This window comes from Callorhinus ursinus, unplaced genomic scaffold (genome assembly GCF_003265705.2).
Source record: "Callorhinus ursinus isolate GAN/ISIS: 27379988/994484 unplaced genomic scaffold, GSC_fseal_2.0 scaffold60, whole genome shotgun sequence".
NCBI lineage: Eukaryota > Metazoa > Chordata > Mammalia > Carnivora > Otariidae > Callorhinus > Callorhinus ursinus.
Genome location: NW_027397122.1, coordinates 8,328,394 through 8,334,002, shown reverse-complemented (window position 1 = coordinate 8,334,002; position 5,609 = coordinate 8,328,394).

Below are 5,609 nucleotides of genomic sequence, written 5' to 3'. Positions count from 1 at the left end.
GGGGAGCAGGGCTGCGAGGCGCAGGCGAGCCTCCACTAAGCCATCCTGCGAGCCGGGAGCTGCCCTGGTCGGACTGAAGCCGGAAGGCTTGCGTGAAGGACCCAGTAATTCATCTTTCAAAACTTGCGCACCTGGGGCGCCTGGGTGGCTCTGTTGGTTAAGCGACCGCCTTCGGCTCAGGTCATGACCCTGGAGTCCCGGGTTCGAGTCCTGCATCGAGTCCCGCATCGGGCTCCCTGCTCAGCAGGGAGTCTGCTTCTCCCTCTGACTCTCTTCCCTCTCGTGCTCTCTCATTCTCTCTCTCTCAAATAAATAAAATCTTAAAAAAAAAAAACTTGCGCACCTGAATTTTCATTTGTTAAAAATAAAAAAATGAGTGGGAACGTCGGCTAGGCTCTCTTAATCCACGTTGTGCAGACGGGACGAGGGTAGAAGCCAGGACGGGACTAGGGTTTCTCTCAAGAACAACGTGTGAATTTGAAACCGCTCCCTTTGCCCTCCGGCAGCAGGCGTTCCCGACCAAGCCGGGGCCTCGGGCCCGCGGTCTCGTGCAAAGCGCCGCCTGGTTTGGGAAAAGTCCTAACGCTTTTGCCTGCGAGAGGTTCTTCCACTGGGCCCTTTGCCCCTGGCTGTGCTGGCGCAGGCCTCGCGTTTCCCTGCGGCAGAATACGGCGCGTCTACACAGACACACCCACGTCTCCTCCACATTCGGCTATCCGGCTATCCGCACGTTCAGATGGTCTGTCCTAAGCCCTCCCCCGCTTCACCACGTCCTCTCCGAGGCCCCCGGGGCTCGTCCTTCCGGCTCAGACCACAGCCTCCCCATCGGGGTCACTGTGTGGACACACGGGCACAGCACAGAGGCAGAAGGATGAGGAGCATCACTCACACAGCACCAGCCCCTTCGGTGAGACATTCCCACCTCCCCTTCCTGCGGAACGTGCTCCTGCGGGCATCCTCCCCCGGCCCCCGTTCTCCCCAGGAATGCATCCTTCCCTAGCCCCTGGTCCTGTCCCCACTGCTAGCAAGGTCCTCTCTGTCACTTGCTCAAACGTTCTGGGGTCTTCCAAGCCGTCGGCTGAGCTCGGAGGTGTTCGTATTTGGATCCTTTTGAACATTTCAAAACACTTTTTTTTTTTTTAAATTTTAAACACTTTGAACAAATCTTAAAAGGTGTTACTTGATAAAACAATCTGGACAGTGGGAGCGACCGCACCAGTCCTCGGGAGCCCTCTCGGATGCTGCATGTGGCCTCGTGCACCCGTCCTTGAGTGCGGCCATCAGAGAGCCACTGGTGGCCCTCACATAAAGCGTGGCTGACCTGCAGTACAGCAAAGAGCCAGGGACAGGAGGAGCGGAATCTGGCAGCAGAGGACCCAGCAGAGAAAGGGCTTCACTGTGTGCATTGACTCAGCCTAGGAGCTGAGTGTGACACACTAAAAGGGACGCATTTGGGGGCCATGAATCTGGCAGTGATGTGTCGCATGGGTTGAGACAGGGAGGCTGGGCAGGAGGTGAGCATGGCGGCCTGGGTGGTGAGTGGGAAAGGGTCCAACTTGGGGCATGTGCAGGCAGAACCGTGAGCATCCAAGATCAGGATGCATGAATACAAAACCGGACTCCTGTGAAACACGTGGGAAGTATGGAGGCTGTGCTCACCGGTGGGGCAGAAGACAGGAGGACGTGGGATGGGAATCGAGTGAGAACTGAGGTCACTGATGGAACTGGGAGATAAACAAACGGAAGCCTGTCCAGGGGCTGGGAGGGACTCGCGGGGCTGGCGAGCCTGTGTGCAGGGAGGGTCCTCTGAGTCCTGCCTTCTGGCCTCGCGGCCAGTAGGCGCTGCCTCTGTGCACACGGAGGCTCACGAGCAGCCCACACGTGCAGATGCTAGAGTGCTTTGTAACCCACCAGACAAACAGGCACAAGGTCATCTTGGGCTCTCCGTGCGAGGTGTTAGACGGAGCTCTTCCGAGTGAAGTCCAGACCCGTGTTCATCTCCCTCACGTGCTGTGGTGCCCTTCACGCCACCAGGGCCTGGAACCTGCAGCCAGACTGGCCTGAGTTCAACTCCAGCTCTGCGGCCGGCCGGAGCCAGCGAGCGGAAGTCCATGGATCTGGATTTCTTCGCTTTCTCAGATTGATTTAGGGGGTTAGAGACAAATCCACAGAAGACGTGTGGGGAGTTTTCGAAGAAAATGTGTAGTGACCTTCCCTTTCTACAGAAAAGAATTCTAAGCTCGGAGTCTCACCCGATCACAAATTAACTCCCTACTTGTACATTAAGAAAAGCTGGTCAACTAACTGGTAAATTGTGGCAAAGCCTGTTTTTGCCAGGATGGGGGTGGTCTTCAACTTTGACACATTTCGGGCTGACTCCTTCCCTTGGGACTCCTCTATGAACCCCAAATGCAGAAACGGATGCCAATGATACCACTTCCACCCCCATGCCCTCACCCTTCCCAGAGCCCGAACGCCCTCAAACTCCGACCTCAGCCGGGATGGCCGAGTGGACGGAGAGTGGCCAATGCACACTACCTGAAGGCCAAACAGATAGAACATGCACGAAGTGCTTTGAAATTACTTTTGACTGAAGCGCCTCTTAAGCAGGTAACAAATCTTGCTCAGAATCTGATTCATGTATCTGAGGGGCAAATGTCCTTACACGCCTGCAGCCCTTGGCTGACCTTGGCACATATCCCAGGGGAATCTTGTTTCCCCAGATCCTCAAAACCTGTCGGTCACCTGCTACAACGACATGACCCGGTTGAGGAATACCTTCCCTTCTCTAACAAGAAAGACCAGGACAAATAGAGCATAAAAACATCAGGCAAATGAGGCCCATCCCATAGATGAATAATTCCGTGATAAAATAGAGTAAAATATTAATTGCAGACTCTAAGAGGTAGGTATAAGATTTATTGACTGCAAGGACGCCTGGGTGGCTCAGTCGGTGAAGTGTCTGCCTTCGGCTCAGGTCATGATCCCAGGGTCCTGGGATCGAGTCCTGCATCGGGCTCCCTGCTCAGCGGGGAGTCTACTTTTTCCCTCTCCCCATCCCCCACTCACACTCTCTCTTGGTATATCTCTCTCTCTCTCGAATAAATAAAATCTTAAAAAAAGAATTACTGACTGCATAATGATTTTAACTTTTGTACATGTTAAACAATTTTCATAGTAGGGACACCTGGGGGGCTCAGTCGGTTAAGCGTCCGCCTTCGGCTCTGGTCATGATCCCTGGGTCCTGGGATCGAGTCCCTCTGCCTCTCTCTCTCTTTCTCTCATGGATAAAATCTTTAAAAAAATTTTTTTCATAATAACATGTCAAAAAGAACCACTGCACTATCAACAAATTATAAGGCAACCTACTCAATAGAAGATATTTGCAAACCATCTATCTGGTAAGGGGTTAATATCCAAAATATAGAAAGAACTCCTACAACTCCATGGCAAATAAACAATTTAATTCAGGGCGCCTAGCTGGCTCATTTGGTAGAGCGTGTGACTCTTGATCTCAGGGTTGTGATTTCAGGCCCCATGTTGGGTGTAGAGATTACTTAAAATTAAAATCTTAGGGGCACCTGGGTGGCTCAGTCGTTAGGCGTTTGCCTTTGGCTCAGGTCGTGGTCCCAGGGTCCTGGGATCGAGCCCCGCATCGTGCTCCCTGCTCAGCGGGAAGCCTGCTTCTCCCTCCCCCTCTCCCCCTGCTTGTGTTCTCTCTCGCTGTCTGTCAAATAAATAAATAAAATCTTAAAAAAAAAAAAAAGTTTAGATGTTAGAGTGGGTCTTAGTTTTTAAATTTTTATTTATTTATTTTTGGAGAGGGAGGGGGCAGAGGCAGAGGGAGAGAGAATCTTAAGCAGACTCCACACTGCGTGGGAAGCCCAATGTAGGGCTTGATCCCATGACCCGAAGATGACCTGAGCTGAAATCAAGAGTCAGCCCCTCAACCAACTGAGCTACCCAGGTATCCTGAGGGTCTTTTTTTTTTTTTTTTTTTAATATAAAAAACCTCTTTTTAAAGAAAAGCTTTCGGGATGCCTGGGTGGCTCAGTCGGTTAAGCATCTGACTTCGGTTCGGATCATGATTTCGGGGTTGCGGGATGGAGCCCTGTGTTGGGTTCCACACTCAGAAGGGCGTCTGCTTCTGCCTCTCCTTCCGTCCCACCCTCGCTCTCCCTCAAATGAATAAAATCTTTTTAAAAAGATCAGGAAAAGCTTTCTCTTAGAGATACCTATGATGGCACTACAGAGGAACTATGAAGGCTGGGACGCACTTGAACACAAGCCGGGGGGTACGGGGGGCATGGGGCATGGGTACACATGAAGCAACAAGGACCACCTGTGGGACGAGTCCAGTGGTCTTTGTCTCCATTAGAAAACAAAACAAAAACACAATCCTAGGAACACAGCAGTTGAGTAACTACAAAAGGAAGTTGGTATCTGAAGCAATTCTCTAGAAAATTCTAGGAAATTGGGGCACCTGGGTGGCTCAGTCGGTGAAGCATCTGCCTTCGGCTCAGGTCATGATCCCAGGGTCCTGGGATCGAGCCCCGCATCAGGCTCCCTGCTCCGCGGGGTGTGTGCTTCTCCCCCTGCCCTTCACCCCACTCATACCCTCTCTTGCACACACGCTCGCTCTAATAATAAAATCTTTTTTTTCCTTAAGATTTATTCACCTGACAGAGGGAGAAGCAGGCTCCTCGCTGACCCTGGGATCATGACCTGGGCCGAAGGCAGACGCTTAACCATCTGAGCCACCCAGGTGCCCCTAAATAAAATCTTAAAAAAAAAAAAAAAAAAATTCTAGGAAAAGACACTATTCTCTGTTGATGACTTTTGCCTTCTTTTCTGTTGCTACTTTGGCTTCTGAAAAGGATTAAGACTTCACACAGGCATAACTGTGGGCCCTCAATATAGAAACTTCTTCAAAATATGCGCTGAGATGATCCAATCAGAATTTGATGTTTTCTCCTCCTGCCTTGTAAATCAAAGAGCAAAAGCTCTGTACAGAATTCCAGATGCAGAAGGAACACGCGAGGACCCCCCAGCCCAACAGAAGCCCGCGTCTGGCCAGGGATGGTTCACGGGGGCCAGGACTCCCCGGGACAAGCTGAGGTGACGGCTGGCGCAGCCTGACCAGCCGGCGGGGCCGCGCACAAGAGACACACAGGCAGGGGTTAGGTGCCCCCTGATGTGGTCCAACAGGAAGTTCACAATGTTACCTCGGAATTATTTTCGTGAAAAAGCAAAACGGAATACAAACCAACCCGTCTAGATCTGTCAGTGCACAGGAAATCCAAGGGACAGAAAAACATCTTAGATACCATTAGGATGCAGTCAGGAAAATCCACAGAGACAATTCTGTAGAGAAAACACAGTTTCTTCAAAAAATAAGTTGTAAGAAAAACAAAGAAGGAAGAGAAACCTATAGATTGAAAAAGAACAAGAGGCATCAACAAGGGCGCCTGGGTGGCTCAGTTGGTTAAGCGACTGCCTTCGGCTCGGGTCATGACCCTGGGGTCCCGGGATCGAGTCCCACGTCGGGCTCCCTGCTCAGCGGGGAGTCTGCTTCTCCCTCTGACCCTCTTCCCTCTCGTGCTCTCTCT